Genomic DNA, 27,683 nt, shown 5'->3' on the forward strand with positions numbered 1-27,683 from the left:
GGAGGTGTAAAGCCAGTGTAAAGTGCTGTTAGTAATCAGCAACAATTAGTAGGAAGTGGGACAACGGAAGCAAAACCAAATATACATAAAAGCTACATTTATCCCAAGTAATCCGTTCTCAGTGAGTGAAGAGGTTAGAAAAATAAATGATGTGGAGGAAGGTGTAATCATTCACTGCAGGCCAGAGAGGGAAATGCAACGACAGGCTCCTGTCCACTCTTCCTCACTGAATTCTCTGAGCTACACATCTGGGCAAATGAAAACACACGAGAAGTTTCCTGTCAGAAAGAGGAAAGAACATACTGTAAGGATTCTGTGTCTTTTGATTGCACATTTATTTTCAACAATAATTGACTGTTTCCATTCAGTTCCTTGCTTCGATTACTGGCAATCACAAATTAAGATTTTCACATTGATCAGTAGGAAACCATAAAAACAAAGGGAATTTGATCAGTTTGAAAATACATTTGGCTTTCATTCCAAGACAATACAGTGCAAAGTAGGAGTAGACAAAGGCAGACTGGATGAAACTGTTTACCTGCTGCACACCTCCTCCCTCCCTTCCTCCCCACTGTGATCCCACTGAGATGACTCTGGCTGTGCTCCATCCCTGGGGGGGGGGGGGGGGGGGGCGGGGGTATGCCCTAGGTGGAGGGAGCTGGGAGCTGACTGAATGAGCTGGGAATTGGGCAGTGAGGGGGCTTTGAGTGAGAGACTTGGGGATGTTTCAAACAGGTTCTGGCAGCCATTGTCTCTTTCACTGTGTGCACTGAGCAGGGGGTGAGTATCGGTGTGTTTCTGTCTGTTTCTGAGTGACTGTGAGTGTGGGGAGTGTTGAACCTCAATCCCAGTTTTGATCCTTTAACTTCACTCCCTCCCTGAACCAATCCCTCCTAAAGCAAACCCCTGGAGCAGAGTCTGTTCCAAATGGAGAGAGGGAGAGAGCTCGGGCCAACTGATATGGTGAATATCACCTCTTTAATGTGGCCATATCTTTCCTTATCACCTGTTTTATCTCTCTGATTTTTCCTCTTTCTTCTCTCTCAGTCTTTCGCTTTGTCTCTATCTCTCACTCTCTGTCTGTATCACTCTACATCTCCCTCTCCCTCTCAACCTTTCTCTCTCACACTATCTTTCTTTCTCTCTCTCTCTCTTACTGACAGCCTCTTCTTTTGTATTTTTCTCTCCTGCCTATTCTTTCTACCTTTATCTATGTTCTTTCTCACTCTTTTGCTCTTTCTTCTTCTCTCATTTTCCCTCTATCTTTCCTTCTCTTCCTTTTCTTCCCTATTTCTGTCTTTCAATCCTGAAACAGTACCCTTCCCTTCATTTTGGACACCCTCCCCCTCCAACAGCACATTTAGCCCCTGTCCCCCTCCATGACCCCTGTCCATTTGCCCTTCCATGTGCTGCTTCATCTTCACTGAACTGCCCCTCTGTAGTTTCTCTGTTTCACATCCACTGCATAATAAAGCCCCTCGGTATCTCCATCCATCAACAATACCCTTCCCCCTGCTGTGTCCCAGGTCCTCGTCTGGAGGACAAAGTGAGCGTGTGAAGAGAGTAACGTGTCTTTTGACTGCGTACCATAATGTCATGGAGTCATAGAGTCATGCAGCACGGAGACAGACCCTTTGGACCAACCCGGCCACACCGACCATGTTCCAAAACTAAACTATTCCCAACTGCTTGCACTTGGCCTATATCCCTCTAAACCTTTCCTGTTCATGATGATATCCAAATGTATTTTAAACACTGTAACTGTACCTGCATCCACCACTTCCTCTGGTAGTGCATTCCACACATGAACTACTAAAAATGATGCCCCTCATCTCCTTTTTCAATCTTTCTCCTCTCACCTTAAAAATATACCCCTCAGGTTTGAACTCCCCATCCGAATGAAAAGACCCCTGTCATTCACCTTATCTATGCCCCTCGTAATTTTATAAACATCAATAAGTTTACCCCTCACCCTCCAATACAACAGCCCATTGTTATATCTCAAACTGATGTGCAGGTCTGGGGAATTGGCCATGCTAAATTGCCCATAGTGTTAGGTACATTAGTCAGAAATGGGTCTGGGTGTGTTACTCTTCAGAGGGTCAGTACAGACTTGCTGGGCCGAAGGGCCTGTTTCCATACTGTAGGAAGTCTAAGAGAGGGAATCTAACCCTCCATTCCTGGCAACATCTTGGTAAATCTTGACTGAACCCTCTCCAGTTTAATAATATCCTTCCTATAACAGGGCGATGAGAGTTGCACACATTAATCCAGAAGAGGCCTCATCACTGTTCTGTACAAGTTCAATATAATGTCAGAACTCCTATACTCAAAGGTCTGAGCGATGAAGGCAAGCATGATAAACACCTTCTTAACTACCCTGTCTAACTGGGATGCAAATTTCAAAGAAGTATGTTCCTGACCCTGAGGTCTCTCTGCTCTCTCACACTACCCAGGGCCCGACCATTAAGTCCTGACCTTGTTTGTATTACCACAATGCAATACCTCACGTTTATCCAAATTAAACTCCATCTGCTACTCCTCAGCCCACTGACCCAATTGATCAAGATCTCTTTGTAATCTTGGGTCACATTCTTCACTGTCTATTTTACCATTTTGGTGTCATCCACAAACTTACTAACCATTGCCTCCTACATTCCCACCCAAATCCTTTGTATAAATGACGAACAGAAGTGAAGCCAGTACCGCTCCCTGTGGGACACCGCTGGTCACAGGCCTCCAGTCTGAAAAACAATGATCCACCATCACCTGCTGTCTACCACCATCAAGCCAATTACATATCCAATTGGCAAGCCCACCCTGAATCCTGTGTGATCTAACTTTACTAATCTGTCTCCCATGCAGAGGAGAAAGTGAGGTCTGCAGATGCTGGAGATCAAAGTTGAAACTTTATTGCTGGAACAGCACAGCAGGTCAGGCAGCATCCAGGGAACAGGAGATTCGATGTTTCGGGCACAGGCCCTTCTTCAGGAATAACGCCTTGTCAAAGGCGTTATTAAAGGGCAACCAAACAACATCTACCACTCTGTCCTCATTATTCATTTTGGTTACTTCTAAAAACAAACCCAATCAAGTGTGTGAGACATGACTTTCCTCACACTAAACTATACTGACTATCTCTAATCAATCCTTTCCTCTCCACCCTGTGTAAATCCTACCTTTCAGGATCATCTCTAAAAACGTACCCACCACCGAAGTCAGGCTCGCAGGTCAATAGTTCCCAGCCTTCTCCTCACATCCCTTCTTAAACATATTAACCACACTCCAGTCCTCCAGTTCTTCATATGTGTTTTTAGATGATACAAATATTTCTGGTCAGGCCCCTGCAATCTTCTCTCTAACTTCCCACAACGTCCTGGGACACAGTTGATCAGGTCCTGGAGGTTTATTTATCTTTATGTTTTTTAGGGTCTCCAGCACTTCCTCTTCAGTTTTCTGTGAACTCTTCTCAAAACATCAATATTTATATCCCTGATTTCTCCAGCCTCCATTTCTTTCTCAACAGTCAAAACTGATTCGAAATATTCATTTATATCTCTCCCATCTCTTGAGATTCAACACAAAGACAACCTCATTGGTCTTTAAGGGATCTTATTCTCTCTCCAGTTGCTCTCTCACTCTTAATATATTCATAGAATCTTTGGATTATCTTTACCTTACCTGCCAAGACTTTCTCCTGTAACCTCTTTGCCTTCCTCATTTCCTTCTGAAGGATGTCCCTACACTCTTTATACTCTTCAAGACATTCAGTTGATCCTAATTGTCTCTCTAATAGATGATCATTTTTTATTCTTGACTTTAATTTCAACATCTTTATTCATCCATTGTTCGCTAACCTTACCAGCCTTGCCTTTCACTCTAGCAGGAACAGAATATTTCTGAACTCTTGTTGTCACACTTTGGAAGGCCTCCCACTTGTCAGTCCTCCTTTTACCTGCGATTAGTCTACTCCAATCAACTTTTGAAAGATCTTGTTTCATATCCTGAAAATATGCCTATTCCAATTCAGAACTTTAACTTTTATAGAAGACTTATCCTTTTCCATAACTATTTTAAAATTATTTGTATTGTGATCTCAGGTCCAAATGTGTTCCCTGACTAACACGTGGAAGTGGGTACTATCGATGCTGGAGATTAGAGTTACGATTAAAGTGGTGCTGGAAAAGCACAGCAGGTCAAGCAGCATCCGAGGAGCAGGAAAATCAATGCTTCGGGCAAAAATCCTTCATTAGAAATTTTGGGCAAAAGCTCTTCATCAGAAGGGCTTTTGCCCGAAATTCCTGATGAAGGGCTTTTGCCCGAAGCATTAATTTTCCTGCTCCTCGGATGCTGCCTGATCTGCTGTGCTTTTCCAGCACCACTCTAATCTTCCCTCGCACATCAGTCACTTAACCTGCCTTATTTCTCAAGAGAAGTTCAAGTTTTGATCCGTCTCTAGTGGGAACATTTATAGAACATAGAACAGTTCAGCACAGAACAGGCCCTTCAGCCCACGATGTTGTGCCGACCATAGATCCTCATGTACGCACCCTCAAATTTCTGTGACTATATGCATGTCCAGGAGTCTCTTAAATGTCCCCAATTTTTTACTTCCACAACTGCTGCTGGCAACGCATTCCATGCTCTCACAACTCTCTGTGTAAAGAACCCGCCTCTGACATCCCCTCTATACTTTCCTCCAACCAGCTTAAAACTATGACCCCTCATGTTATATATTTCTGCCCTGGGAAATAGTCTCTGGCTATCGACTCTATCTATGCCTCTCATTATCTTGTATACCTCAATTCGGTCTCCTCTCCTCCTCCTTTTCTCCAATGAAAAAAGTCCGAGCTCAGTCAACCTATCTTCATAAGATAAGCCCTCCAGTCCAGGCAGCATCCTGGTAAACCTCCTCTGAACCCACTCCAAAGCATCCACATCTTTCTTATAATAGGGCGACCAGAACTGGACGCAGTATTCCAAGTGCGGTCTAACCAAAGTTTTATAGAGCTGCAACAAGATCTCATGACTCTTAAACTCAATCCCCCTGTTAATGAAAGCCAAGATGCCATATGCTTTCTTAACAACCCTGCCCACTTGGGTGGCCATTTTAGGGGATCTATGTACCTGCACCCCAAGATCCCTCTGTTCCTCCACACTGCCAAGAATCTTATCCTTAATCCTGTACTCAGCTTTCAAATTCGACCTTCCAAAAGGCATCACCTCGTATTTATCCAGGTTGAACCCCATCTGCCACCTCTCAGCCCATCTCTACATCCTGTCAATGTCCTGCTGCAGCCTACAACAGCCCTCGAAACTGTCAACGACACCTCCAACCTTTGTGTCATCTGAAAACTTGCTGACCCATCCTTCAATCCCCTCATCCAAGCCATTAATAAAAATTATAAACAATAGACGCCTAAGGACAGAGTCCTGTGGAACACCACTCACCACAGACTTCCAGGCAGAATATTTTTCTTCTACTACCACTCGCTGTCTTCTGTTGGCCAGCCAATTCTGTATCCAGACAGCTATGTTCCCCTGAATCCCATTCCTCCTGACCTTCTGAATGAGCCTACCATGGGGAACCTTATCAAATGCCTTGCTGAAGTCCATATACACCACATCCACAACTCTACCCTCATCAACCTTTCTAGTCACATCCTCAAAGAACTCGATAAGGTTTGTGAGGCATGACCTGCCCCTCACAAAGCCGTGTTGACTGCATTTAATCAAGCCATGCTCTTCCAGATGGTCATAAATCCTATCCCTCAGAATCCTTTCTAACACCTTGCAGACGACAGAAGTGAGACTTACTGGTCTGTAATTGCCGGGGATTTCCCTATTTCCTTTCTTGAAGAGAGGAATTACATTTGCCTCTCTCCAGTCCTCAGGTATGACTCCAGTGGAGAGCGAGGATGAAAAGATCTTCGCAAGTGGCGAAGCAATTGCATTTCTTGTTTCCCAAAGCAGCCGAGGACAAACCTGGTCCAGGCCTGGCGACTTGTCAATCTTAATGTTTGACAAAATTTTCAGCACATCAGTTTCCTCTATCTCTATCCATTTCAGCATGCACACCTGCTCTTCAAAGGTTTCATTCACTACAAAGTTCGTTTCTTTCATAAAGACAGAAGCAAAAAACACATTTAGGGCTTCCCTTACCTCCTCAGACTCCACACACAAATTCCCTATGCTATCCCTGATCGGTCCTACTCTTTCTTTGACCATTCTCTTATTCCTCACATAAGTGTAAAATGCACTTGTGTTCTCCCTAATCCGTTCTGCCAAGCCTTTCTCGTGCCCCCTCCTGGCTCTCCTCAGAGCATTTTTAAGCTCCTTTTTAAGCGAGGGCCTGCCCATAATCCTGTAGAGCTGCGCTGACCCTAGCTTCCTCCACCTTATGTAAGCTACCTTTTTCCTTTTAACGAGAAGCTCCACCGCTCTCATCATCCAAGGTTCCTTTATCTTACCACTTCTTGCCTGTCTCAGAGGGACATATTTATTTTCTTGTAATTGAACAAATTCTTCGCCATCAAATCCTTTAATACTATGGCAGTCTGAGACAATGTTTGGAAAATTAAAATCCCCTTCTATTACAACCTTATTATCTTAGCTATATTTGAAGTCTCTTGAAATATTTGCTTCTCAATTGCCCTCTGACTATTGGGGCGTTGATAGTAAAATCCCATCAAGGTGATCATCCCTTTCTTATTTCTAATTTGAACCCTTATATTTTCACTAAATGATCCCTCAGAAATACCTTCTCTAATTACAGGAGTAATATTTTCCTTAATCAAAAATGCCAGCCCTTCTCCCACCTTGCCTCTTTCTGTCCTTCCTGTACCATCTAAATCCCAGAACACTGAGCTGCCAGACTTTTCCATTCCTCAGCCATGTTTCTGTGATAGCGATGACATCCCAGGCCCATGTTCCCTTACAGGCCCTGAGTTCATCAGCCTTATCCCTGAGACCTCTTGCATTGAAATAAATGCAGTTTAATTGTTCAGTGTTCCTTTGTTCTCTGACTTGTTCTTGACTGTCTTTTCTAAAGAACGTGCTGTTTTCTGATTCAGAATCATTGTCATCTTTCTTTCTATTTTCACTGTTGTTCAGAAAGCCCACACCCCACCCCTCTCAAATCTTACAATCTCCTGAAATAGAATGAGCAAATCTCCCCACCAGGATATTGGTCTAGTTCAGGTGAAACCCATCCTTTTAAACAGGTCTTTTCTGTCCCAGAAGAGATCCCAATGCTCCAAGAAAGTGACTCCCTGCACATTGCAGCACCGCGTCAACCATTGATTTATCTGTCCTGTCCTTTTATTCCTTCCCTCATTAGAACTTGGCACCAGAAGTAAACCAGAGATTACTATTTTTTATATTCTGTCTTTTTTAACCTTCTACCTAACCAGTTATACTCACTGATTAGATTAGATTCCCTCCAGAGTGGAAACAGGCCCGTTAGCCCAACAAGTCCATAACCGACCCTCCAAAGAGTAATCTACCCAGACCATTTCCCTCTGACTAATGCACCGAACATTATGGGCAATTTAGCATGGCCCAGTGGGTGGCATGGTGGTTAGCACTGCTGCCTCACAGCGCCAGAGACTCTGGTTCAATTCCCGCCTCAGGTGACTAACTGTGTGGAGTTTGCACATTCTCCCTGTGTCTGTGTGGGTTTCCTCCGGGTGCTCCGGTTTCCTTCCACAATCCAGACTAATCAAATATCTATCTCTAATCTCAACATTCATCATGTCCCTCTCCTCAGTGAATACTGATGCAAAATAATCATTCAGAATCTAACCCATTCTCTCAGGTTTGACACACAGCCTTCCTTTATTATCCTTTAGTTACCCGCTTGCTTCTTATATAAGAATAAAAGGCTTTGGGATTGTCCTTAATTCTGTTTGTTAAAGCTATTTCATGACTCCTTTTGGCCCACTTGATTCATCATTTAAGACAGGTTCTACTCTTCCAATATTCCTCCAGGGCCTGTTCTCTTCTTAGCTGCCTTGACCTTATATACGCTTCCCTTTTCCTCTTGGTTAGTCGTATAATTTCTCCTGTCATCCACAGTTCACGAATGTTGCCTTTCCTATCCTTTGCTTTCATGCCTACCCTGCACTAACTTTAAGCTATCTTTGAAAGCCTCCCACATATCAAATGTGGACTTCCTTTCGAATAGCTGTGTCAAATCCACATTTCCCAGCTCCTCCCTAATTTTGATATAACTGGCCTTGACCCAGTTTAATACTCTTCCTTTAGGACCACTCTCATCTTTGTCTACAAGTATTCTAAAACTTACAGAATTGTGGTCACTGTTCTCAAAGAAATCCCCCACCGCAACTTCTACCACCTGGCCTGGCTCATTCTCCAACACCAAGTGCAATATGGCCCCTTTCCTCATCGGACTATTGACATACTGCTCTAAAAAATTCTCCTGGACACTTCTTACAAGTTATGCCCCATCCAGACCTCTGACACTACGTGTATCCCAGTCGATGTTGGGAAAATTAAAATCTCCCGTCACCACTACTCTGTTGCCTCTACATCATTCCAAAATCTGTTTACCTATTCATTCTTCTACTCACGCTCACTGTTGGGAGGCCTGTAATACAGCCCCAACAATGTAACTGCACCTTTATTTCTCAGCTCCACTCATAATGCCTCGCTACTCAAGCCCTCCATAGTGTCCTTTCGCACAGCCGTGCTATCATCCCTGACCAGCAATGCAACTCATCTCCCCCTTTTACTTCCCTCCCTGTCCTGTCTGAAGCGTCTATATCCTGAAAGGATAGTGAAGGGGCTGGAGGGGGATAAGGAGGTAAGGAGGGTGTAGGTGCTGGAAGGAAATTAGAGATAACGAGGGGTATTGGAGCTGGAGGGATTTACAGAGGTAGGGAGTGGTATAGGGGTTGGAGGCTGTTGGAGAGATATGGAATAATGTTGATAGTCAAGATGTCTTCTCATACAGGGAGGGATGTAACTGCTGGATGGTGACACAGAGAGAGGAGAGGATGTCGGAGCTGGAACAGATTACTGGGATAGGGACAGATGCAGTGTCTGGAGAATATTACAAAGATAGGGATGAGTTTTGTTGGATGGTGGAATTGAAAGAGATAGGGAGGTTTGTAGTTTCGCAAGGACATTAGAGAGATGAGAGGTGTACAGATAGAGCAGGTTTACAGATATAGGGAGGCTTGTTGTGGCTAAAGGAGGTAACAGAGATTGGAGGGTTGTAGGTGCTCTGGGAGGTGGCAGAACTGGGGAGGTATGCAGGGGCTGGAGCATGTTACAAAGGTAGGGAAGAGTTTAGGGGCTGGCAGAATTTACAGAGATAGGGAGGTTTATGGAGATTAACGGAAGTGACAGAGATGGAAGGATTCTAGGTGCTGTAGGAGGTTACAGAATTGGACAACTCAATGTTGAGTACTCCGTGTTGCAGGCTGCCCAGACGGAAGATGAGGTGTTATTCCTCCAATTTGTAGTTTAATTTGTTGTGGCAGTAGAGGAAGCCAAGGATGGTCATGTCAGAAAGGAAGTGGGAAGGGGAATTAAAATGGCCTGTGACTGGGAGGTCTCGTCGGCCTCTGTGGGCCTGGCTGAGATGCGTGGCAAACCATTTGGTCTCCCAGATGTAGACAACTCCACACTGGGAGCACTGGATACAGTAAACTAGGTTGAAGGAGAGGCAGGTGAACCTCTGTCTCACCAATGATGCAAAATCTACCAGCACACCACCCCCTTCACCTCGATCCAGTGTCCCAAACAGTCCTTACAGATGAGACAATTTCAAATAGCCCCCTTTCCCATCCCAGCTCCTCCCTGCTCCCTTCCATTCCTCTCATCGATCCTTCCTCCCAGCCACCAACCGGATTCACTCCTCCCAGTGACCAACCAGGTCATATCCTCTACCTGTCTTCACCTATCCCCACCAACACCCTGCCCCTGCCACCCCCTTTATCTGCAGCTCCCCACAAACCCACCCCAAGTCCTGAAGAAGAGTTATCCCCAAAATATTGCCTTCTCCACCTCCTGATGCTGCCTGACTTGCTGTGTTCTTCCAACCTCCTGCTTGTCTCCCTTGGAATTCAACATCTGCAGTTTTCTTTGTCTCTGAGCAAGGAAATGGTCAGCGTGTGGAATGTGGGATTCTGGGAGGTTCGAAGTGTCAGAGATAAACATATCTCCTGGAAACGTGACAGTGTGCATAAACTAGAGTTCTTTTTTCGAGAATGGGAGTAACTGTAGGCCATCCACGGGGCTGAGGATGAGGGGGGTAACACATTTACGGAGGTGGGTACATCACAGTTATTGTGTATGGGTAAATAAGGAAAACGTGACAGCCAGGTATCTCAGGAGTCCCCTGAGATGATCGAGATCAGACATCATTTTCCTGCTTTGGAAGCTTGTGATGGAAAGAACTCATCGGAGGAACGCAGACAGAGTCACGTCAGCTGGACAGGGTGGTAGGAAGAGTGGGTACACAGTACTGATAATGGGTTCGTTAGTTAGGGGAACAGAGTGGAGTTTCTACAGCTATAAACATACCTTCAGCGTGCAATGATAACCTCCCTGCTACCAGGGTCAAGGATATCACAGAACAACTGCAGGAAATTCTGCTGCTGCAGGAGGATCAAACGACAGAGGTAGTGCTCCATGTGGTGACAAAGACCTCGGTGGGAATGCAGGGATATAGCCCATATAACAGATTTGAAGCAGCAAGGAATGAGATTGAAAAGCAGGATGTGGAAACAGTATTCTCAGAATCACTGCCAGTCCCATATGTTGATCAGAATCCGAGCAGAATAATTGGATGGTTGAACATGTGTCTGGAAAACGGGTTCAGAACGTCAGGCAGCATGTTTCAAGGCATTAGGACCAGCTCTGGAGCAGGCTAGAACTCAACAAAATGGACAGTTTATATCTTGGTAGGACTGGAATGAACATCCATACAATTCCTCCAAATAGGTTTGTGAGTGCTGTTGGGGAGGTGATAGTCGAGATGAGAAATGGCTTGGGAATGTAAGTGGCATCTTGGCTTCAAGGGAAGGCTGCATTCATATTCTGTCCCTCCCCGACCAGTTTCTTGGTCATGTGCTGCTGGATCCTAAATTGCTCCCAATCATCAGACTTACTATTGTTTCTGGGATTGTTATCAGCCATTTCATTTCACTTTCTGCAACAAAACCTGTAATTATTTTTAAGCCATCACACCAGCTGGTAACATTTACAGCATAGCAGAACATCGAACACTTTCATATTGAGTTTATGCAACAAGGCTCTCACAATCCGAAATAAAAATGAAATCAGTGGAAGAACATGGAACATTTTGAATACACGAGTGAGAATTTAAAATCGAGAATTTGGAGGACAATATGCCTGTGTTGGTTCTTGCAATCACAGGATGATCAGGGAATATTGGGATTTTCTGGGATACGCAAAGCAGGAGGGAGGAAGACATTTGGACAAAGTAAAGGTATGGAGTTTATAATCTGGTCTCCAGCCGATATGGTGCTTGTTACAAAGGTCCGAAAAAATGACTGTTTCACCAAATATGAACTGAGGCAGGGATATAGGAGCTGTTTTGCAGATGGAAACAATTCTTCATGATGATGTAAATATCATTTTGAATTTATCACACCCTTCAATACGAAGCCACAAGCAAACAGGGTTCATCCAGAGTCAGTTCACAGTGAGCTCCATGGAGACAGTGAGAGCCACAAAACATTTTCATGGAAGTACGAGATGTCGCCTCATTTTCCATATCCGACCCCATTCCCAAGCTTCGGATCACATCTGCCACCAAGCCCTCTAATTGGGCCTTGGAGTTTCCCAACGACTTTCCCAAAGACTGTGTAAAGAAATGAATAATGAAATGGAGTGATATCAGTCTCAGAGCAGGGCAGACAGTGTGGAAATGGGCAAAGTAAATTATCGATGAAAATATGTTTTTAATGAAAAGGCAGTTTTTTTTGCTGTTTACACATCACATTATTTAGTCTTTATAGCAGGAACTTTTGTTTTTCACTTTTTCCAGATGTATATATCAGAGACTTCAGTGCGGAAGAATGGGCAGGAGCCAGTCATTGGTTTTTCCACTCTGGCCTGCAGTGAACAGTGATAATTCCCTCAGGTCATGTTTTTTATCAGTGTCTGGTTCACTCACTGAGAATGGATTGCTTCAGATGACTGCCCTCTTTTGGTTGCTTCGGATGAATTTTCTTTTGTGCATATTTAATTCCTTTTTTGGTTTTGCTTTTGTTGTTCCACTTTTTACTAATTGTTGCTCATTGCTGACAGCACTTTACACTGGTTTTACACCTCCAATCTCATTCACTTTGCCCCTCAGATGGAGTCATTCCTTGCCCATTAGGAAAGGAGTGTTATCATGTTGCTGCTCCTCCTTCTCCTTTGGGTCCATTCCTCACGTGGACTCCTCATTCTGTTCTCTGCTGCACCTAATGTTGACTCCCAGCTACATGCATTTATTCATCAATTAAATTATTTTTATAAGTGGATATTTCACTGCATACTTTAACTGGTCTCTGAGACTATTCTGCATCACCACATAAATAAATGCATTTATGCAGCAACTTAAGACTCGCAGCATAAATGTGATTAGTTCAAAGAGATAAAAATCATCCAAATAATAACCAACATTGAAGAAATATAAAATATACCCCAACCAGAGAAGTGTGAAGCTGGCAGATACGGCAAAGAGTAAAGTCACAGATTTCTTTCTGCTCTCTATCTCGGGGTCATTCTCTATTTTTCTTTGACTCCTCAGTCCCTTACATGCCTTAACTGCCTGAAAAATGTGTCTCGTACTTCCATAAAAATGTTTTGTGGCTCTCACTGTCTCCACGGAGCTCACTGTGAACTGACTCTGGATTAACCCTGTTTGCTTGTGGCTTCGAATTGAGGGGTGTGATAAATTCAAAATGATATTTACATCATTATGAAGAGTTGCTTCCATCTGCAAAATAACTCCTAAACCCCTGCCTCAGTTCATATTTGGTGAAACAGTCATTTTTTCGGTTGTTATATCTGGACCTTTGTAACAAGCACCATATCGGCTGGAGACCAGATTATAAACTCCATACCTTTACTTTGTCCAAATGTCTTCCTCCCTCTGCTTTGCGTATCCCAGCAAATTCCAATATTCCCTGATCAATCTGTGATTGCAAGAACCAACACAGACATACTATCTCCAAATTCTTAATTTTAAATTCTCACTCATGTATTCAGGATGTTCAGAAAGAGAATAAAAGTGAATGGGAGAAGTGGTGTTAAAAATGTTTCCATATATCGATAACTCAGCCAATGAGCATCATTATAATATCTGTAGGTGGTGTAACAGTACCATGGAACATTGTTAATGATCATTTCGGCTTCAAATCGAAAATAGTTGGGAATATTCTTTAAAGAAAGGAAAATTCAGATTATTGCTAGAACCCTCATTACAGTTTTCTCTGTGCAATACTGAGATGTCATCTGATGAATATAAATGGCAACAAATCAATAAAAAAAAAGCGACAGTGAACCAGACAGAACAATCAATGGTCGAGCGGCTCAGGGCATAGATGGCGCTACAAACAAGAGTCATGTCCAGAAGGCACCATGGATAATAATAGTAAGTAAACTTAGAAAGCATGATATCAAAAGTAACGTACAGTAGATCAGGCACTGCCATGGTTACCAGATAGCGAGCGGTGCATGTCGAAAGACCACACTTGCCCTCAGATAAGATTAGAATTGCTGCTCGACTAACTGTAAGAGAGAGAAAGGAAAAAAAGAGACAAAGTTACTGATCAAATATTCTCTATGCATGATGGATTTTAGCACAAAGATAATTGTTGCTCTGTGTCTTATCATCTGAACCATTATAGTAACACCTCTCAAATCAAACAATTGCCCTTCTAGAAACACATAGGGAAATGCATCAGCAGCAAATCACCCCCAGAAACAAGTTAATATACTCAATATTTTTTGGTGGAATCAGAAGTTGTTCCTTCTCTTTCATAGGTTACTCTGACTGGCAGGAGTTTCTCATCAGACCACAACATCCACAAGAAGACACCTGGGATCAATAAAGTAGAGAATGGGAGACACCTGACATGGACATTAACTGCAAAATGTTTGCATTCAGTTTTGGAGTCTCCACAGCTCAGATTGCCTCCAGAAGTTTATATCCACACTTTATGAAGGACAGTACAAGATATGGAATCACTCCACAGTAACCAGAAATGGATGCCCTCAACATTATGGACAGGTGAATGATTGGACATTGAGTCACTCCCTCATGTACAGGACTGAACATACTGACAATCAGAACTTTGAAGGTATTCAGCAGTGAATCCAACCACCATGTCCCAGGTTAGATTGCACCAAAATTAAAAGAAGTGCTTTTTAAAAAAAATCTGTACAGTGTGGAAACAAATCCTTCAGCCCAACAAGTCCATACCAACTCTCTGAAGAGCGTCCCACTCAAACACCTGCCTCCCAATCCCAGTAACACTGTGTTTCCCATGGCCAATCCACCGACCCTGCACATTTTTGGACTGTGTAACGAGACCAGAGCACCCAAATGAAACTGATACAGACCCAGGGAGAATGTGTAATCAACACATAGTCACCAGAAACTGGGATTGAACCTGTCTTCCTGGTGCTGCAAGACAGCTGTGCTAATCACTAAGCCACCATGTCGCCCAACTTCCAATATTTGTGATGGAATTCCACCAGATGTTCAAGCCTGTAAACCATAGTCTTCACACAAATAAAATCTGACTCCATTGCACCTTTCCAGTTTAGAAATCAGACACTTTATCTGGGATTAAGCAAAGCTTCTTGCCTGATGTTCAGATTCATGCACCCAAACTCCTCTCCTAGTCCCTCTCCCTGTGAATGGAACCTCCCCTCCCAGATTTGGAGCACACACTAGGGCTAAGAGTCTTCACGGTTTAACCAGCATTCTCTGTGGAGATCACCAGAATTGCACCACAATTTTGCTCTAGTGGAGCAAACATAGACTAGCCTTTATTGTCACATATACTCAATGAGTACAGTGAGGAGTTTATACCTCACCAATTACAGTACCGACTGAGATACAAAAGTAAAAGTTCAGGACAGCAGACCACGCTGGCAGCTAGTTTTCAGTCCGCATCAGTGACACACAATGCCGGGAAGCCGCTATGCAAGGAGGCTGCTACGCCAGACTAGGACGTTGCCATGTCGCCCCGGGAGGCTGCTGCACCAGGCGGGGAGGTCACTGTGCTGTAAGGTCACTGTACCAGGTCAGGAGGATGCCACACTAAGAGGCTACTGCGCCAGGATGGGAGGTTGGCACGCCACGCTGGAAGGCTACTGCGCTAGGCTGGGAGGCGCTTGCAACAGGCCAGGAGGATGCCACGCCTCACCGGAACGCTGCTATGGGAACATTAAGGCTGCCCACAACATGCCAGGAAGCTGTTGTGCCAGGCCAGGAGACCGTGAGAGAAGGCTGCTGTGCCAGTCCAGGAGTCGTGACCAAAGGGCGCAAATCATCTCTGCAGGCAATGAATCGTGCTCCCTAGAGGACGGGAGTGGTTGCCAGAGGCCGGGAATCGTCTCTGCAGGCAAGGAATCATTGCTCACCAGTGGCCAGGAAGGAAAGGAGCAGGAAAAGAGAAAGAAGAACACGTGGCGCGGATGAGTTCTGGCTGGAACATCCTACTCCGCTGCCTTTTTGGAGCTTGGTATCAGGGACTGCTGCTGTGGATCCAGTCCAATGTCAAAGATTAGGGGAGATGATGGCGTTTTGGTCTTGTGAGACAATGAGTTCAGAGATCAAGGGGAGCTGGGTTCGATATCCACAATGGCAGACGGTGAATTCAATACAAACCTAGACTCAACAGTCTAATGGTGACCACTAAACTGTTATCAGTTGTCAGGAAAAAAGAATCCCATCTCCTTCACAAATGTCTTTCAGAGAAGGAAAGCTTTCATTCTAACACGGTCTGGGCTACATGGGACTACAGTGTGTCGGAAATATGCCATTAAGAGGGATTTATTTTGCCCTGTTTCTCTTGAAGAAAGCTATTGTCAACTAATGGTGAGGTGTCTGCTCCTTGGAAAGCAGAGTAAATAGCTTTGATATTTTTTAAATTTACACAACAACATCCTGAGTGGATGGAGTTAGGCTCACAAACTCCCAGGGTTTTAGTTTCTGCTATCTGTTGTTGAACTTCGTGTTTTGGATTTGAAACTGGTCAATACAGCTCTCTCTCTGCTGCTACAAAAAAATCTTGAGGGCTCTCTCAGTTGTTGAAAGGGTTCTTTCAGTATTTTATTCTGCCACGTTAGAATGAGAAGACCGCAATGAGAATCACACTGTTTTGCTGAATTTGCTTTCGCCAAGAATGTGTTTATGGATGAGTTAAAATACAAATTACTTTGTCTCTGACCAATAATATAAAATAGAATGCATCTGCAAATACAATTCTGCAAATGCAAATTCACCTCATTGACATATGTGTGTGTGTGTGTGTGAGAGAGAGAGAGTGTGTATGTGTTGGGGGTTGGGGGAGAGGGACAGAGTGTGAGTGTGTGCATGCTGAGTGGAGTGTGTAGAGATGGAGTGGTCGATAGCCACATTTGATACCCATGAGGATGGCCTCAATGGGATCTGGGGTTCATGTTACACCACAGTTGACTCCAGTACAATATACACACACATATACTCACACATACACATACATTCTTATATGCACATACACTCACATTGACCCTTTCACATACATATTCTCTCTCTCAGCCACACACACATACAATCCCCACTTGCACTCCCTCTCACAGGCTTATACTCCGTCACACTCACAGTCTATCAAGCATGCACACACGCTCGCACACACACACACTCTCTCCCTTACACACACACATGCATACACATGCATGCACATACACACACGCTCCTCTCTCCCTCACATGCACACACACAAACATTTAAGCCAATGGGCTGAATTTGCATTTGCAGAATTGTATTTGTAGATACAATCTATTTTGCTCAAAAAGCACACAACCTGCAGGCAGTGAATGCAGGCAGTTAATCCATGTCACATTTTATAAGTTCCTAAGTTGGAACTAGAACCAGTCTGACTAAAGGATGGAATAGATACAGTTTCTAACCCCACACACTTAATGCGTTGTCTGAGCAGCGATGTCACTTTTTTTTGTAAAACCTTAAGTTATCTTGGGAATATGACTTGAAAGAAATTCTGGGATTTATATATTAATGAATTAAAACCCGCAACCCATTCTAAAAGAAAGACTTAACAGCAATCTAGATTTCTTCAGTTGCATGACACTATGATCTTGTGCTCTCAATTCTGTGTCTTATGAACCTCCCCCATGAGCTACCTAATGAAGGAGAGGTGTTCCGAAAGCTACTACAGGTACACAATCCTTTATCTGAACCCTCAGGACCAGTTGGTTTTCGGAATTCGGAAGGTTTTGCATTTCAAAATAAGTGACTGTTTAATCGTGAAATTTTAAAAAAATTGTACTGAACAGCAGTCTCATTGGTGGGTATTACAGGCCCTGAGACAGAATTGACGCCTGCCAGTGCTGGGTCATGCCCCCATGTCACATCTGAGCGATGTGGGTTGAGTGGGTGTGGAGTTGGGTTAACTGTTTGCATGCCAAACAACTTTGTGAATGAGAAAAAACTTCACAAAAGGAATTTTGGATTTGGGAGCTTTTCGGATTTCAGGATTTTGAATAAAGGATTGACTACCCGTACTTCTAAATAAACCTGTTGAACTATAAAAGCAAATTACTGCGGATGCTGGAATCTGAAACCAAAAGAGAAAATGCTGGAAAATCTCAGCAGGTCTGGCAGCATCAAAGCTTTGACAAAGGGTCAGTAGACTCGAAACGTCAGCTCTTTTCTCTCCTTACAGATGCTGCCAGACCTGCTGAGATTTTCCAGCATTTTCTCTTTTGGCTGTTGAACTATAACTTGGTGTCGTATGATCTGATTAAGATCTGATTAAGGAACAGATATTCTGTAAATACAATACAAATAGTCCTGAGTTTGTCACACTTTAGAGTTAACACTTGCTTCTTTGGAAGCGGCTGTGAATAAAAAATGGGAAATGTGTGACAGAGTCTGGACAACCGACAAAGTCAGAATATTTGTCATTATCATACGAAAAGAAGAGAAATGCCCGCAACTCGAGAAATTGGATTTGTGAGCTCTGTTAGTGACATTAAATATGCTGGGCAAAATCGAGTCATAATGTCTTAAGTCAAATGTCTCATTCAAGATTTTCTCTATTTAATGGCCCACATTCTGCATTTTGTACTGTTAATTCTCTGAAATAGACTCAAACTCAATTATTAATCATAGTCACAATATTGCAGATACTAAAGTCAGTTATTTGTTGAAACAGATATTTTTATTCCTATTAATATTTTTTTATTCCTGTATGTCCATCTTCCTAATCACCTGTCCACTCCACCTCCTTCCATGAACCAATCACAATTACCCCCACCTGCATCCACCTATCACCATCTCGCCTGCTCTTCCCCCAGCCATACCCCCCATTTATTTCTAAGCTCCCCTCCCCTCCCCTTCCCTCCCCAGTCCTGATGAAGGATCCCAGCCCAAAACATCATCGACTTCCCTGCTCCTCCAATGCAGACTGACCTGCTGTGCTTCTCCAGCTCCACATCTGTTGACTTATATTTGTTTATCTCCAACGGATCATTTAACTTTGGAAACTTTGGACCAAACATATCCACCCAACTGAGAAGATTTTCCCACATACAATCCATCACATTTCCAAGCTACATTCATAGCTCCATTTGTGAACAGATCAGAAATGAGAAATATAATACAAATAAAGCATCACATGGTTTCAAATAAGCTATCATTCTATTTCCCACTGCAGTCAGATATTCCATTGCATTCAGTTCCCCACAACCAATTAAAGTTTATAGTCTGAGTTACTCCTCCTGAGGTCACGGGTATTCTGTTGTTAGTGCTCCACATTTACTCTAATGCTATATTTACAGATACCCACAGAAAAGCAAGAATACTGGCTCAGAAGTTCATATCTGAGCAGTTACCCACATTCTGTACAATTCTACAATGACACATCCTCCCAGCAACATGAGGGTCCAGCCTGAGGTTTGTGATCCCCATTCAGTACAATTCCATGATCAGGAATACCTTCACTCAGAGTGATTCCTGGAGATCTGGATCAACAGTACACAACAGAGACCTGGGTTTAATTCCCGCCTCAGGCGACTGACTGTGTGGAGTTTGCACGTTCTCCCCGTGTCTGCGTGGGTTTCCTCCGGGTGCTCTGGTTTCCTCCCACAATCCAAAGATGTGCAGGTCAGGTGAATTGGCCATGCTAAATTGCCCGTAGTGTTAGGTAAGGGGTAAATGTAGGGGGATGGGTGGGTTGCGCTTCGGTGGGTCGGTGTGGACTTGTTGGGCCGAAGGGCCTGTTTCCACACTGTAATGTGATGTAATCTAATCTAAAAAAAACATTCCAATCAATCTCTGGATAATGCAGAGTGTCTGTGAGCTACAGATAGTGTTTCTTTCCTCAGCTGAGGAATTACACCACAGAGTAAGTTTGGAAATGTTAACTGCAGACATTGATCTCATACAGTGGAAACTCGCATTAACCCAGTGATCTGTCCTCACCAATGTCATGACCCCACACATCTACTGACTGATAAAAACCCACAAGATGGTCAAAGCCATCTCTGCTGACCCTCACCTTTTACTCCATAATAACCTGCTGTACCCATTGATTACCCTGTTTTATCTGGGCTCCCATTTGGAGCAAGCTGCCTGAACAAGATACACCAACACAATCCCTTTCCATCAAGGAATGGGAATCACCAGGTGTCACTGAGAGGTGGGTTGTTACAAAACCCATCTGACCGATAGCAGGCTGTGAACTACCACAGAGAGAGGGTGGTCTTCCAAAACCCTTTCTAGACCAGCCAGGGCCGGTGCTCAGCCAAACCCCATCAATGTGGCTTCAGTGTAAACCCATTCTGCACTGTATAGGGAAACACACAATGCTGCACATTACTGAGGAGCCTCCGAACTGACAATCTATTCACTTTAAACTCAGTCAGTGAGGACACTATTGTCTGACATCAGAATTTCCCTTGCTAAATGGAAATATAACAATTATCAGTTGTAAATGGAAATAACTATATTTCAATGCAGTGATTTATGCAATTTAAGTTATAACAAAACCTCCCAGGAACACCAACGACAGCAAGGGTGGTGTAGCATACTGTAGTGATTCTTAGCCTTAGAAAATACATTTTGTTCTTTGTGAAACAACCTCCCCCTTCCTGCTGCTGGCAATCTATCCAAATTGGAGAATCCTCTCAGAATTGGAGATGAGACAGTTCCAGAGACTTTATTTTATATTGTGTTGCATCTCCACTGGGAAACTGTGATTGCACCTTCAGGCTTCTTATAATTTTGAACAATAGCTTTATTTTAATGATGTGATGTCATTGAGATTTAATCTGTAATTGAATACCCCAAAGACTGCATTAATCTGATCCTGGTCTCAACCGTTAATTCCAACTTGTCTTCAAACAACAATACTTAAATTATTTCAAGCACTATTAGCCACATCAACATCTCAATACCTTTTGATATCCTTTTCAGTGATGACCTTCATTCTGCTGAGGCTATTCAGACATTCAATACCTCATGTTGGAGAACTCCTTGAGAGCTGTTCTACTGCACGCTGTTATCCCCCAGCTTTCCTTGTTCATTCAAACTCATTTGGGAAATTCTATCTTGCCTAATACTGTCAAAATTTGCCTTCCTTAACTTTGAGATCAGCTTGATCCTTTTCCACCACTACTTTAAAACTACAAAGAACAAAGACAAAGAAAATTACAGCACAGGAACAGGCCCTTCGGCCCTCCAAGCCTGCGCCGATCCAGGTCCTCTGTCTAAACCTGTTGCCTATTTTCTAAGGATCTGTATCCCTCTGCTCCCTGCCCATTCATGTATCTGTCTAGATACATCTTAAATGATGCTACTGTGCCCACCTCTACACCTTCGCTGGCAACTCTTTCCAGGTATCAACCATCCTCTGCATAAATAACTTTCCACGCATATCTCCCTTAAACATTTCCCCTCTCACCTTTAACTCATTATCCCTAGTAATTGAGACCCCCACTCTGGGAAAAAGCTTCTTGCTATCCACCCTATCTATACCTCTCATGATTTTGTAGACCTCAATCTGATCCCCCCCTTCAACCTGCATCTTTCTAATGAAAATAATCCTGATCTACTCAACCTTCCTTCATCGCAAGTACCCTCCATACCAGGCAACATCCTGGTGAACTTCCTTTGCACACTCTCCAAACCATCCACATGCTTTTGGTAATGTGGCAACCAGAACGGTATGCAGCATTCCAAATGTGGCTGAACCAAAGTCTTACATAACTGTAACATGACTTGCCAACTCTTGTCCTCATCCAATGTAGGAAAGCATGCCATATGCCTTCTTGACCACTGTATAGACCTGCATTGCCACCTTCAGGATACAATGTGGGTGGCACGGTAGTTAGCACTGCTGCCTCACAATGCCGGAGACTCGGGTTCAATTCCCGCCTCAGGCAACTGTCTGTGTGGAGTCTGCACATTCTCCCTGTGTCTGCGTGGGTTTCCTCTGGGTGCTCTGGTTTCCTTCCACAATCCAAAAATGTGCAGGTTAGGTCAATTGACCATGCTAAATTGCCAGTAGTGTTAGGTGAAGGAGTAAATGTAGGGGAATGGGTCTGGGTGGGTTGCTCTTCGGAGGGTCGGTGTGGACTTATTGGGCCAAACGGCCTGTTTCCACACTATAAGTAATCTAATGAACACCCTGATCTCTCTGCACATGAATTTTCCCCAGGGCTTTTCCATTCAATGTATAGTTCGCTCTGTAATTGGATTTTCTAAAATGCATCACCTCTCATTTTCCCAGAATGAACTCCATCTGCCATTTCTCTGCCCAACTCTCCAACCTATCCATATTCTGCTGCATTCTCTGACAGTCCCCTTCACTACCTGCTACTCCACCAATCTTAGTGTCATTTGCAAACTTGCTAATCAGACAATCCATACCTTTCTCCAGATCATATATGTGGAACACACTGACCACGGTTCTCCATTTTGAGAAACTTCCTTCCACTACTACTCTATCTCCTGCTGCCCAGCCAATTCTCTATCCATCTAGCTTATACACCCTGGACCACATGCGACCTACCATTGGGAACCTTACCAAATGTCTGATTGAAGTCCATGTATATGACATCTACAGCCCTTTCCTCATCAATCAACTTTGTGACTTCCTCAAGGAATGCTATTAAGTTGGTTCGGCATGACTTCCCCTGCAAAAAGACATGTTGCCTATCACTGATAAGCCCATTTTCTTCCAAATGGGTATATATCTTTTCCCTCAGTATGGCAAGCTCTTTGGTCTATAATTGCGTGGGTAATCCCTGCTACCTTTCTTAAACAAAGGGACAGTATTTACAATTCTCCAGTTCTCTGGGACCTCACCAATGTTCAAGGATGCTGCAAAGATATTTGTTAAGGCCCCAGTTATTTCCTCTCTCAGTAACCTGGGTTAGATCCCATCCAGACCTGGGGACATGTCCACTTTAATTCCTTTTAGAATACCCAACACGTGCTCCCTCCTTTTGCCAACTTGACCGAGAGTAATCAAGCATCTATTCCTAACCTCAACATCTGTCATGTCCCTCTACTCGGTGAATACTGACGCAAAGTACCCATTAAGAATCTCACCCATTTTCACTGACACCATGTATAACTTCCCTCCTTTGTCCTTGAGTGGGCCAACCCTTTCTCTAGTTACCCTCTTGCTCCTTATATATGAATAAAAGGCTTCAGGATTTTCCTTAAACTTGTTTGCTAAAGATATCTCATGAGCCCTTTTAGCCCTCTTAATTCCTCATTTCAGATTGGTTCTACCCTCCAGATATTCTTCCAAAGCTTATGTACGCTTATGTCGATCTTATGTATGCTTCCTTTTTCCTCTTTGCTAGTCCCACAATTTCACCTGTCATCCATGATTGCCTCATCTTGCCATTCCATTTCTATCCTTCATTTTCACATAGACATATCTGTCCGGCTGTCTAATCAACCTCTCTTTAAAAGCCTCCCACATAGCAAAGAGAATTATAATCACTGGCCCCAAAGTGCTGTCCCATTGACTCCTCAGTCACTTGCCCTGCTTTATTTCTCAAGGTCAAAAAGGCTACCTGGTGAAGGAGCAGTGCTCTGATAACACGTACTTCCAAATACCTGTTGGACTATAATCTGGACTTTTAACTTTGTCCACTCCAGTCCAACACTGGCACCTCCATATCATTATTTCCCAAGAGTAGACCAAGTTTTGCTCCTTCTCTAGTTGCTAAATCCACAGACTGATTATGAGAATTTTCTTGCACAGAATCTTCACCCAAGCCCTTGATACTATTAAAAGTAATATTAGCAAATTTTCTGGGTGGCAGGGTGAAATGTGAGGAGGATGTTAGGAGAATACAGGGTGACCTGGACAGGCTTGTGAGTGGACGGATGCATGGCAAATGCAGTTTAATGTGGATAAATGTGTGGTTATCCACTTTGGTGGCAAGAACAAGAAGGCAGATTACTACCTAAATGGAGTCAAGTTTGGTAAAGTGGCAGTACACATACCCCTACATTTACCCCTTACCTAACGCTACAGGCAATTTAGTATGGCCAATTCACCTGACCCTGCACATCTTTGGACTGTGGGAGGAAACCGGAGCACCCGGAGGAAACCCACGCAGACACGGGGAGAACGTGCAAACTCCACACAGTCAGTCGCCTGAGTCGGGAATTGAACCAGGGTCTCTGGCGCTGTGAGGCAGCAGTGCTAACCACTGTCGGCGGGGCGGTGTGGATTTGTTGGGCCGAAGGGCCTGTTTCCACACTGTAATCTAATCTAATCTAATCTAATCTAGGTGTTCTTGTACATCAGTCAATGAAAGCAAGCATGCAGGTACAGCAGGCAGTGAAGAAAGCTAATAGCATGCTGGCCTTCAAAACAAGAGGAATTGAGTATAGAAGCAAAGAGGTCCTTCTGCAGCTGTACAGGGCCCTGGTGAGACCGCATCTGGAATATTGTGCGCAGTTTTGTTCTCCAAATTTGAGGAAAGACATTCTGGCTATTGAGGGAGTGCAGCATAGGTTCATGAGGTCAATTCCCGGAATGGCAGGACTATCTTATGCTGAAAGATTGGAGCAACTGGGCTTGTATACGCTTGAATTTAGTTGGCTGAGAGGAGATCTGATTGAGAAGTATAAGATTATTAAAGAATTGGACACTCTGGAGGCAGGAAGCATGTTTCCGCTGATGGGTGAGTCCCGTAACCAGAGGACACAGTTTAAAAATAATGGGTAGGCCATTTAGAACAGAGTTAAGGAGAAACTACTTCACCCAGAGAGTGGTGGGTGTGTGGAATGCCCTGCCCCAGAAGGCTGTGGAGGCCAAGTCTCTGGATACTTTCAAGAAAAAGTTGGATAGAGCTCTTAAGGATAGTGAAATCAAGGGTTATGGGGATAAGGCAGGAACAGGATACCGATTGAGGATGATCAGCCACGATTATAGTGAATGGTAGTGCTGGCTTGAAGGGCAGATAGGTCTATTTCTGCACCTATTGTCTATTATCTATTGTCTATGGCAGTCGTAGTCTACTTTTGAAAGTTAAAATCCTCTACTCTTACCACCCCATTATTGTTACAGATAACTGTAATCTCCTTACAAATATGCTTTTCAATTTCATGCTGAAATATTTAGGAGTGAAACTACTGTCAGACGCTTTGTTGAATTTGCATTGTAAAACACAAATTTTGATCTAAGGACAAAAGTCTGTGAGATTGTGTTTTATCAGTCGATACCTGTACTGTGTACGATTATTGCAATCAAGAATTTTTATTAGTAGACACTTTACAATATCAGTATCCGTATTACTCATAAACACTGCACATTATTATTACTATCAGTGAAAATAAACATTGGGGGTTGACTTTGATTCTATTCATATTTCTTTCTATTCTATCCAGGTTGTACAATGTTGATCTCACAGATTTTTGGTCTAAAGATTTCTCCACTGCTGTTGTTGTGTACAGTTCAGTCACCACAATACCAGAAGGATGTGGATGCTTTGGAGAGGGTACAGAAAAGATTTACCAGAATGTTGGCTGGCCTGGGGGATTTTAGTGTGAAGAAAGGTTAGATAGACTGAGTTTGTTTTCAGTGGAATGCAGGAAGTGACCTGATAGAAGTTTATAAGATTGTGAATGGCATGGGTAGAATGGAAAGTATGAGCCTTTTTTCCAGGGTGGAGGTGCCAATTATTCAGAGAGACAGGTCCTAGGTGTCAGTGGGGGTGTGTTTAAAAGAGATATGTGAGGCACGTTTTTCACGTGAAGTGTAGTGAGTGACAGGAACACGCTGCCAGAGGTGGTAGTGGAAGCAGACACAATAGCAGCATTTTAGAAGCACCTGTATCAACACATGAATAGGAAGAGAATAGAGGGATATTTGATCCTGTAAGTGAAGACAGTTTTAGGATAGAAGGGTAAAATGTATCAGCACAGGCATTGAGGACTGAATGGCCTGTTCCTGTGCTGTATTGCTCTTTGTTCTTTGCTGGTACAAACCAGTCACTGAAAGTTCTGGATTTGAGATCAAATTCATTCACAGACAAATTTGTCCCCACTGTCTCCTGCCCCATACATAAGACCATAAGACATAGGAGTGGAAGTAAGGCCATTCGGCCCATCAAGTCCACTCCACCATTCAATCATGGCTGATGGGCATTTCAACTCCACTTACCCGCATTCTCCCCATAGCCCTTAATTCCTTGTGACATCAAGAATTTATCAATCTCTGCCTTGAAGACATTTAGCGTCCCGGCCTCCACTGCACTCTGTGGCAATGAATTCCACAGGCCCACCACTCTCTGGCTGAAGAAATGCCTCCGCATTTATGTTCTGAATTTACCCCCTCTAATTCTAAGGCTGTGTCCACGGGTCCTAGTCTCCTCGCCTAACGGAAACAATTTCCTAGCGTCCACCCTTTCCAAGCCACGTATTATCTTGTATGTTTCTATTAGATCTCCCCTTAATCTTCTAAACTCCAATGAATACAATCCCAGGATCCTCAGCCGTCCCTCGTATGTTAGACCTACCATTCCAGGGATCATCCGTGTGAATCTCCGCTGGACACGCTCCAGTGCCAGTATGTCCCTCCTGAGGTGTGGGGACCAAAGCTGGACACAGTACTCCAAATGGGGCCTAACCAGAGCTTTATAAAGTCTCAGTAGCACATCGCTGCTTTTATATTCCAACCCTCCTGAGATAAATGACAACATTGCATTCGCTTTCTTAATCACGGACTCAACCTGCATGTTTACCTTTAGAGAATCCTCGACTAGCACTCCCAGATCCCTTTGTACTTTGGCTTTACGAATTTTCTCACTGTTTAGAAAGTAGTCCATGCTGTGTTCTTTTTTCCAAAGTGCAAGACCTCGCATTTGCTCACATTGAATTCCATCAACTATTTCCTGGACCACGCTCCCAAACTGTCTAGGTCCTTCTGCAGCCTCCTCACTTCCTCAGTACGACCTGCCTGTCACCTAACTTTGTATCATCGGCAAACTTCGCTAGAATGCCCCCAGTCCCTTCATCCAGATCATTAATATATAACGTGAACAGCTGTGGCCCCAACACTGAACCCTGCGGGACACTGCTTGTCACCGGCTGCCATTCCCAAAAAGAACCTTTTATCCCAACTCTCTGCCTTCTGTCAGACAGTCAATCCTCAATCCATACCAGTAGCTCACCTCGAACACCATGGGCCCTCACCTTCCTCAGCAGCCTCCCGTGTGGCACCTTATCGAAGGCCTTTTGGAAGTCTAGATGGACCACATCCACTGGGTTTCCCTGGCCTAACCTACTTGTCACCTCTTCAAAGAATTCCAACAGGTTTGTCAGGCATGACCTCCCCTTACTAAATCCATGTTGACTTGTTCTAATCCGACCCTACTCTTCCAAGAATTTAGAAACCTCATCCTGAATGATGGATTCTAGAATTTTACCAACAACCGAGGTTAGGCTAATTGGCCTATAATTTTCCATCTTTTGTCTTGATCCTTTCTTGAACAAGGGGGTTACAACAGCGATCTTCCAATCATCTGGGACTTTCCCTGACTCCAGTGACTTTTGAAAGATCTCAACCAACGCCTCCGCTATTTCCTCAGCCACCTCCCTCAGAACTCTAGGATGTAGCCCATCGGGACCAGGAGATTTATCAATGTCATACATGTCTGCAGGGTTGAAAAAGATTGGGTTAGTGTCTGTCTTTTTGCTAATATAAAATATAATGTGATCCAGTCTCTTTTATCGGTAACATATGTCAAGGATTGTTAAAATATTACCTCCGTTTTATTTATGGTTGTGCTCAATCTGTTTATTTCCTGTTTTCTCTTCAATCTGTTTCCGGCTGTTTGGGAATCAGTTCAGGCCAAAGGGACAGAGACAATTGGAGTCAGCACAGGAACCTCCAGCTGCACTGACTGTATCCGTGGGTGAATGTTTCAGACTCTTC

At 43.7% G+C, this 27,683-nt stretch overlaps 1 long non-coding RNA gene across 1 annotated transcript; it reads right to left on the minus strand.

The window, feature by feature from the left end:
• On the minus strand, nt 1-27,683 carry LOC148142464 (uncharacterized). The gene is made up of 3 exons (XR_015752097.1): nt 27,514-27,683; nt 13,677-13,773; nt 1-278 (listed from the first exon to the last, which is right to left on the minus strand). It is a non-coding gene; the product is annotated as an uncharacterized LOC148142464 (long non-coding RNA).

Source organism: Chiloscyllium plagiosum, unplaced genomic scaffold (genome assembly GCF_037043375.1).
Source record: "Chiloscyllium plagiosum isolate Xiang-an unplaced genomic scaffold, Cpla_swu_hap1 HiC_scaffold_29, whole genome shotgun sequence".
NCBI classification, from domain to species: domain Eukaryota; kingdom Metazoa; phylum Chordata; class Chondrichthyes; order Orectolobiformes; family Hemiscylliidae; genus Chiloscyllium; species Chiloscyllium plagiosum.